This window comes from Coffea arabica, chromosome 9e (genome assembly GCF_036785885.1).
Source record: "Coffea arabica cultivar ET-39 chromosome 9e, Coffea Arabica ET-39 HiFi, whole genome shotgun sequence".
In the NCBI taxonomy this organism is placed as follows: Eukaryota; Viridiplantae; Streptophyta; class Magnoliopsida; order Gentianales; family Rubiaceae; genus Coffea; species Coffea arabica.
The window spans coordinates 27,958,232-27,968,179 of record NC_092327.1 but is presented as its reverse complement, the minus strand read 5'-3'; positions in this window follow the sequence as shown (position 1 = coordinate 27,968,179).

Genomic DNA, 9,948 nt, shown 5'->3' with positions numbered 1-9,948 from the left:
AACTTTCATTGTTTAAATATGTTATTTTCTATTATCTCGAATTTGTCAGGGAATTAATATTTCGCCCAAATTGTATTAAACGATACCGTTTTTCATTCAATTGTGCAAATTAGGTTTGATAGTGGTAGAATAAGTGTGACGACGTCGCATAGCTAGAAATTAAAAGGAACAACGCTGCGGGAAGCATTAACAGATTCAGTTACAAGAATTAATTGAATCGGTTGGCTGTCCTATTTGTAGGCGCTTAATTGGCCAGAAAAGCATCGAACAGATTAACAGAATTTCATTCTCTTTCCTCCTACTTTCTCTCTATATTTTCCCTTGCTCTCACTTTCCCCTCTCCTCTCTTCTTCTCTGCAATCTTCTTCCCCAATTTCTGAATCAATTCTCCAATCCAGGACAGAAATGGAGTCCATAGCCTGACATTTGGTATCAGAGCAGGCTAAATCCTTGGACGACACTAGAAAGCTATAGCAGAAAGCACCAGATTCAAGACGCTGGAGGAGCAAATTAGAAAACAAGAAATCAGAATCCAAGAAGTAATAGAAAGTTTGCAGTCATCGCAGTCGCAACAATAGCAAATGCAGACTGAGTTTCGTACTGAGCTAGAAGAAAACAACAAAAGAATGGAAGGCCTGGTAGCTGAGATGAAGCAGGAGTTCAGTGCCTTCATGAGAGCAATGATCAACAAAGAGAAGGCTACACCAGAGGAGGACAGAACGAGAATGGAGCAGGCACCTCTGTTACCAACACCTCCACTAAACCAGAGGCTACCAGTAGGATCTGACTTCAACAGGACCGCCAGAAAGGAAACAAGTAAGATCTTGATACCAAATCCTCCTAGAATCGATTTACCCATGTTTACTGGTGAGAACCCTAGGGAATGGATTCGAAAATGTAATAAATACTGTCTGAATTACCAGATCCCTGAGGATCAGAAAGTAGAAGTGATAGAAATGTATCTGGAAGGGAGGGCTAATAACTGGTTTCAGGGAATTAAATTGAAACAACTAGGAATAACTTGGAGAACTTTTGAGGATCTGTTGTATAAGAGGTTTGATAGTAGAATTTGGAGGAATTTAATAAACTGAGGCAATTTGACAAAGTAGAGGAGTACCAGGAAAAGTTTGAGGAACTTAAAACTCCCATGATGATTAGGAATCAGCACCTAGATGAGGAATATTTTGTGTCTAGTTTCATCAGTGGGCTTAAGGAAGAAATCAAAACTATGATACGGATGCTGAAACCTGCCACTCTGTCAGGAGCCTTTGAATTGGCTGCCCTACAAGAAGAGGCATTAAGGTTACAAACAAGGACCATCAAAGAGGGAGGGAAGAATATGCATGAAGACAGGTTTGGCATTTCCAAGCGTTCTTCTCAGCACCAGAACCACAATCCTCATTATAGAGTGCCCTCTACCAGTACCTTTAGGAACACTCCCTTCAAAGGAAACACGGTTCCTACTCCTGGATCTGAGTCTAAAAGAATCTCACCGCAAGAGTTACAATACAGAAGGAATAATGGACTTTGTTTCAAGTGTAGAGAGAAGTTCGGACAGGGACATCAGTGTAAATCTGGTCACTTAAACCTTCTGGTGACTGACGATGAGGAAGAACCTGAGTTTGAAGATGCTTTAGGGGAGCAAGATGAATCCATGGGTAATCCAGGTCAAATCATGGAAATATCCTTGCATGTACTATCAGTAGCTATGAAGAGGAAGACAATAACATTGGTAGGGAAGTTGGATGGAGAAGAAATGCTCATTTTAGTGGACACTGGGAGTTCTAACAGTTATATCAGCAGCGAGAAGGTGATTGCATTTGACATACCATATCAATTATTGGAGCCATTTTCTGTGATTGTAGGCAATGGAGCCAGTATGACCAGCAAGGCCATCTGTCCCAAAGTTTTATGGGAAGTTGGCCAACATAAGTTCTGCTTTAATCTCAAAGTGATGGAGCTGAGTGGGTGGGATATTATACTAGAGATAGACTGGATGACTCACTTCAGCCTCATTACCTTTGACTTCCACCAGTTAACTATCTCCCTACATAATCAAGGGGAAGTAGTGCAACTAAGAGGTCAGGCAGAAGATTGTGACTTGGATCTTATCAGAGGCAGTGATCCGAGACATTTCATTGAGTATAAGAAGCAGATGTGCCTAGTTTTGAGGTTGGGATAGAAAAAGTTGTCTGAAGAAATTATTATGCCTACTGAGGTGCAGCAGATCATTGAAGAATTTGATGATGTATTTGAAACTCCTACTGAGTTGCCCCCCACAAGAACAGTAGACCATGAGATTCCCTTAAAGCCTGACTCCCAAGCCTTTAAAATGAAACCTTACAGATATCCTCACTCCCAAAAAGGTGAAATAGAGAAACAAGTCAGAGAGATACTGCAGCATAAGATCATTATCCATAGCAATAGCCCCTTTGCCTCACCAGTATTGTTGGTTAAAAAGAAAGAAGGAACATGTCGTTTCTATGTGGATTATAGGCGCTTGAATGAGATGACTATTAAGGACAAGTATCCTATACCAAATGTGGATGAGCTGATCAATGAGTTAGTAGGGTCAAAGTACAAAACCAAACTGGATCTCACCTCAGGCTATCACCAGATTAGAGTCAAACCCAAGGATACTCATAAGACTGCCTTTCAAACTCACTGTGGTCATTATGAGTTCCTAATGATGCCATTCGGACTAACCAATGCACCTGCAACATTTCAATCCCTTATGAATCAGATATTTCAGCCTTACTTAAGGAAATTTGTTCTGGTATTCTTTGACGATATCTTAATTTACAGTCCCACACTAGAATTGCACTTAGATCACCTGAAAACAGTACTATCTGTCCTGAGACAACACCAACTATTTGCCAAGAGATCCAAATGCTCCTTTGCACAGGAAAAGGTAGATTATCTGGGCCATACCATAATTGAGAATGAGGTATCCATGGATCAGGCCAAGATTGAGAGTATCATGCACTGGCCTATACCTAAGACAGTGAAAGATCTGAGGGGCTTTTTGGGTTTGACTGGATATTACAGGAGATTCATTCAACACTATGGAGTCATCTGCAAAACACTCACAGAACTACTTAAGAAGGATAATTTTGTTTGGAACAGTGAAGCAGAAGAGGCCTTTAAGTCATTGAAATACATCATGTGTAAAGCTCCTGTGCTCACACTACTAGATTTCCACAAAGTTTTCACTATTGAGATTGATGCTAGTGGAGGAGGAATTGGAGCAGTATTGATGCAGGAGGGTCATCCTATGGCCTTTTTGAGTAAGGTATTATCACCAAAGAATTTGGGACTATCAGCTTATGAAAAAGAGCTATTGGCATTGGTGATGGCGGTGACCAAGTGGAGGCATTACTTGATAAGATATCATTTCATTATTAAGACAGATCATCAGTCCCTGAAGTACCTGCTAGACCAGAAACTTACCACTGCCTTGCAACATAAATGGTTGGCCAAATTGTTGGGATTGGATTATGAGATTCAGTACAAAAAGGGAGCTGAAAATAAAGTAGCTGATGCACTGTCCAGGCTGCATGCAAGGAACACAGATCAGGCAGGATAACAAGGATCTTATTTGGCCATCACTACGACAAAACCATTATGGATTAAGGAGCTTTATAAGAGTTATAGCTCTGATTCTCAGTGCCAAACATATCATTTCCCAACTATTGCTAGATCCAGCTTCTCAACCCCAGTATGAATGGAACAATGGACTATTAAAGTGCAGTGCCAAACTTTATGTGGGGTCAAACAATGGATTGAGAGGCAGGCTGATCCAAACTCTGCATGATTCTGCACTTGTGGGGCATTCTGGACAAAGAGGGTGCTGGCAGAGGCTGAAGAGCTTGTTCTACTGGCCTAACATGAAGCAGGATGTCGTAAGGTATATTCAAGAATGTGACATATGTCAGAGATTTAAGTCAGAGCATGTCCCCTCCCCTGGACTGCTACAACCATTACCGATCCCTCGTTTAGATTGGACTCACATCACCATGGACTTCATAAAGAGTCTACCAGAATCTTAGGGATATGATACAGTGGTGGTGGTGATTGATAGGCTGTCCAAAGTGGGTCACTTCTTGGCCTTACATCACCCCTTTACAGCCAAACAGGTGGCTTAACTCTTTCTTGACAATATTTTTAAACTGCATGGCCTACCTGAGTCTATAGTAACTGACAGGGACATAATCTTCACTAGTGCTTTCTGGCAAGAATTGTTCAAACTAGCAGGGACAGAATTAAGGTATAGTTCTGCTTATCATCCTCAATCAAATGGACAAAGCGAGAGACTTAATCAATGTGTAGAAAATTACCTGAGGTGCATGTCTGGGGAATTTCCCCACAACTGGCGCAAATGGCTACCTCTAGCAAAATAGTGGTACAACTCATCTTATCACTCCAGCCTGCAAATGATTCCTTTTGAAGCTTTATACGGCTACAAACATATCCCTTTACCTTTAGGTCCCCACCATGATACCATTATACCAGCAGCCTCACAACTTCTCTAGGAAAGGCTACGAATTTCCAGTAGCATTAAAGACCACTTGGCAAAAGCTCAACAACGGATGAAACATTTCACAGATCAGAAATGCACTGAAAGGGCTTTCGAAATGGGTGATTGGATATTCCTAAAACTGCAGCCTTATAGGCAGCAGACAGTTGCTATAAGAAAGTGTCTCAAACTCTTTGCCAGATTCTATGGGCCATTCCAGATTGAAGCAAAGGTTGGATCGGTTGCTTATCGGCTCAAATTACCTGCAGGGGCACGCATTCATCCAACTTTTCATGTTTCGTTGCTCAAAAAGAAGTTAGGACCACTGCAATCCATCGCAGCTACCTTACTTGAACCTGACTTAGATGATCAATGTACATTGTTCCCATAGCGCATTCTAAGTAGGAAGGTGATCATGAGGAAGGGATAAACTGTGATTCAGTACTTGATCAAATGGTGTCAGTTAAGTGAAGACGAGGCTTCGTGGGAAGATCAAGGCTTTATCCAGGCTCAGTTTCCTCAGTTTCAGTCTTGAGGACAAGATTGTTTAAAGGGGGCAGCAATGTCAGAGAATTAATATTTCGCCCAAATTGTATTAAACGATACCGTTTTTCATTCAATTGTGCAAATTAGGTTTGATAGTAGTAGAATAAGTGTGACGACGTCGCATAGCAAAAAATTAACAGGAACGACGCTGTAGGAAGCATTAATAGATTCAGTTACAAGAATTAATTGAGTCGGTTGGCTGTCCCATTTGTAGGCGCTTGATTGGCCAGAAAAGCATCGAACAGATTAACAGAATTTCATTCTCTTTCCTCCTACTTTCTCTATCTATTTTCCCTTGCTCTCACTTCCCCCTCTCCTTCTTCTTTGCAATTTTCTTCCGCAATTTCTGAATCAATTCTCCAATTCAAGACAGAAATGGAGTCCGTAGCCTAATAGAATTGTAAATAGGCTGGGCTGAGCCAACTCGAACTTGGCTCGATAAAATGTCCGATAAGCCTAACTTTTTATTGGATTGGATTGAGATTAAACCTAAATATTAGCGTTGAATTAAATGTGAGCCGAGCTTGACTCTTATTAGGTTCAAACTTGATATAGGCTCAACCCGTTAATTTGTACTTATATATATAATACATTTATACGTTGGTATACATAAATATATCCAAATAAATGTATAATTACTAAATGCTAATACTTATATGTCAAAATATATCAATATATATCAGAAGATTAAGACAAAAGAATGATGAAAGCCTTAATCCCTCTCATTTTTCCCTTCACCCACAGCCACAACAGCTTCTACCTTACCAATCTCCACTCCACCTTCACAATTGGCCTTTCCAATTTCCAATCTCCAACTCTAATCTGCAATTTCCACCTCCGCAAAGCATATATTAATAGTTTCAGTGACAAAACATGTGTTTTGTATACTTTACCAACTTAATCTCTTTTTGAACTGAATACCATATGACTTCTTCTTTCTTGTAAGTTCTTATATGACTTATGAGAAAAATCAATTTGATTACTACTATTTGGATTCAAATGTTGTATTTTTGTTCAAATCTGGTCACTGTGAACAAAAAGAGTAGACAAATATTAGTAGGAACAAATTGAGAAGGCTATGGAGAAATTCCAATCTTTGAAAATATATTGACTGTTGGTCATATTTTATTACTATTTTTCATGTACTTTGAACTAATTAGATATAATTATTGTTGAAAAATTCTTGGCTTATGTACTTTTTAATGAATTGTTATTGGTTCATGTATAATTTTAATGTTGTAGAAATTAAATTAGCTTTACGACTTAATAGTTATAGTAATTATATTAAGAAAATTAAAGAGTAATAAGTAAGTTTGGACTAAAGCTGAATTAGGCTCAAAACTCGAATATTTTGTGAATTAAGTATGAGTTTCACATGTATTAACTCGAAACTCATGACTTGAAATTCAAAAGTATTACTAATTAGATGAATTGAATCTAGACTTATTAAAACCCGACTTAGATTGCCTAATCGACATCGAAAGATCAAGATAAAAGACAATGAATTAGACTACAAAATCTCCATAAACTAAAATCTCAAAAATAAATTGCAAAATTTACTAAGGCAATATGTCATTGATTTGGGAGAAAGACATCAAGTTGGGTAAGAAACTATTTACCGACTTTACTATAGAGATGTTGCTGGATGATCAAGCTAGAAGAAGGAAATGGTGGCTGATATGTATTTATGCAAGTATTAAGGGGCAAATTAGAGTGTAGCAATGGAAAATAATTGAACAAAGGAAACAAATATGGCGTAATAGTTGGATTTTAGCTGGAGACATGAATTTACATCATCTCAAATGATGAGAAATAGGGTGGGAATAAGAGGCCAGGGAGAAATTTTAGAGTTTTTAAAGAGTTTATTAAGGGGAATCATCTTAGAGACCTGAGTTTTGAAGGAAAACCTTGGACTTGGAGTAACAAGTGGGAAAATGAAAGGGAGATAAAAGAAAGGTTGGATAGAATTTTACGTAGGACAAAATGGAGAAAGGAGTATATCAAAGCTAAATGCAAACATATACATGTGAAGGCTTTTGATCATTGTATGTTGATGCTAGATACCAATCCAAGAGAGAAACAATGGAAAAAGAGATTTTATTTTCATAGGAAATGGCTCCAGTATAAGAAAGTTGCCAGTATAATAGACAATGCATGGAGGAGCAGTCATAACGGCACTAGATTTTTTAAACTCTAGTAGAAAATCAAGTCTTATAGGATAGCTTTGCTCAATTGGAATAGAAAATTGAAAATTAATGCTAAGAAAGAAATCAAGGAGCCGAAGCAAAAGATTAATGAGGTCCAAGTAGTGGAATGCAAGATAAAAAAAAAAGGGAGGTTAAGAAGTTATAGAAGAAATTAGCAGAGGCCAGAAAGAAAGAGTACAATAGCTGAAGAAAGGTGATAAAAATGCCAAATATTTCCATGCTATTGTAGAAGGGAAGAGGAAGAGAAATACTATATACTTTTTGCAGAATAAGAATGGTCAATGGTGTATATCTAATAGGGAGATAGAAGATGAAATCACAGGTTATTTTCAAAAGTTGTTCACTATCAACCTTGACATTTTGATACAATCATGAATGGTATTCCTTATGTAATTACAAGACAGATGAACTCAAAATTTATCAGACTTGTTTAGAACTAGAAGTAAGAAAAGCAACATTCTCTCTTCATTCTAACAAAGCCCCTGGACCAGATAGGTATGGCACTTGTCTTCTTTCAAAATTTTTAGAACACAATAAAAAATGATCTAACTGCTGCTATCTCTAGTTTTTTTCATTTTGGAAATCTTCTAAGAGCCATAAATGAAACTATCATTACCCTAATACTAAAAGTTTATTGCCCTTATCTAGTTTCTCATTTTAGACCAAATTAGCTTATATAATGTAGTTTATAGGATCATTTCTAAGATTCTTGTTGATAGACTCATGCCCTTCTTAAATAATGCATTAGTTTGAATCAATCAGAATTCATTCCTAGTAGATAGACTATTGATAATGTGGCAATTGCCTGTGAGTTTATTCATTGCCTTAACAATAGGAGAGTTGGAAAGGAAGCTTACATGGCTCTAAAGTTAGCCATGTCTATCTAAGGCCTATGATAGAGTAGAGTGGATTTTTTTGGGCAAGATAATGTAGAAAATGGAATTCTATCCTATCTGGATAATATGGATTATGAGATGCATAGCTTCAGTTGCTTATACTTTCAATATTCATGGAGAGATAAGAGGCTTTGTTGAACCATCTAGAGGGCTTAGACAAGGAGATCCACTCTCCTCTTTTTTATTGGTTTCAGAAAGTTTTTCCAATTTACTTAAATATGCTATATAGGAACATAAAATTTTTAGGTTTAAAATTGCAAGAGATAATCCTACTATTTCTGACCTCTTCTTTGCATATGACACCTTGATTTTCTATAAGGCATCCAAGAAGGAAGCAATGAAAGTGAGACAAATTATTAATAGCTATACAGAAGCATTTGACCAGATCATTAATGTAGACAAGTCATTAGTCTTTTTTGGCAAGAACATGAGAGAAGATGGCAAGATTGAGATGTTGGAAATCCTATGAGGGATCAAACAAGCAGAGCAAATATTTATGATTACCAATGGTTATTAGGAAGTCTAAGGAACAAATCTTCAGCTACATTAAGGAGAAAGTGATCAACAAACTAAAAAGGTGGAAGGCAAGGTTGCTAAATCAAGTAGGGAAAGAAGTTCTACTAAAACCAGTGATCCTAGCTATGCCCACTTATGTTGTGGCCTTCTGCAAATTGCCTAAAGGTCTGTGTGAAGACATTTGTAAAGAAATGGTGAAATTTAGGCTAAGGAAGGAGAAAAAGAGAAGAAAATTCATTGGATGAAATGAAAAAAAAATGATTGAGATGGAGGGCAATGGGAAGTTAGGATTTAGAGATCTTCAGGAGTTTAATACTGCAATGTTAGCAAGGCAACTATGGAGGGTGTTGACAAAGCTCAACTTAATCATGAGTAAAGTATTGAAAGGAAAATATTTCAAAAGAGAATCAATCTGGGAGATAAGGACTAAAGCTACTAATTCATGGATGTGGATAAGTATAATTAGTGCTAGAGAATTGCTTGAGAAGGGTGCTAGAAAGAGGGTTGGAGATGGTCGCACTACAAATATTTGGAGGGATGGATGGATACTAGATAGTAGGAAGGCAAGATAAATACACCAAGGCCATCAAACTACCAACTACAGAAGGCAAAGGAGCTAATACAGAATGAAAACAAGGATATAAATAGGATAAATGTAGTTTTAGTGAGGAAGACAGTAGGAAAATCTTAAATATCCCTATCTGAAAAAGATAGAATAGTGATGTTGAGTACACTGTGAAAACTGGACGTATAGTAGCTAATGAGATAAAGATGGAAAAAATGAAAAGGCAACAAGAAGGAGGTAATAGTTGGAATGAGCAGAACAGTGATACATGAAAATTCTTGTGGAGTCTAAATATAACACAAAATCTCAAACGTTTTATATGGAAATGTATGATAGCCCCGCCTTCCCCTAAGGCGTACCAAAGGGGTTAGCAGACTGCCTGCCCAACTCTCGCCAGGACTACTAGAACGGTTGTATACAACTAAAACGTTCCGGAATATTTTAGCGCGCTCAATGAATCAAAATCACGAAACAAAAATGGGAAAAACGGAGCCGCACATGAATAGTGCCGTACCTGTTTGAAACCTATATAAGTGCAATAACTTTATATACTCCAAGAAAGGGACATTTCCAAACCAAAATAACACATGAACATTGCCAAACACTTTTATAAACGCATAGTTACAAATTTACATTTCAAAAGAAATGTTGGATCCAAGTACATGTATGGATTTTTCAACTATCGAGGAGCTATACAAAAGA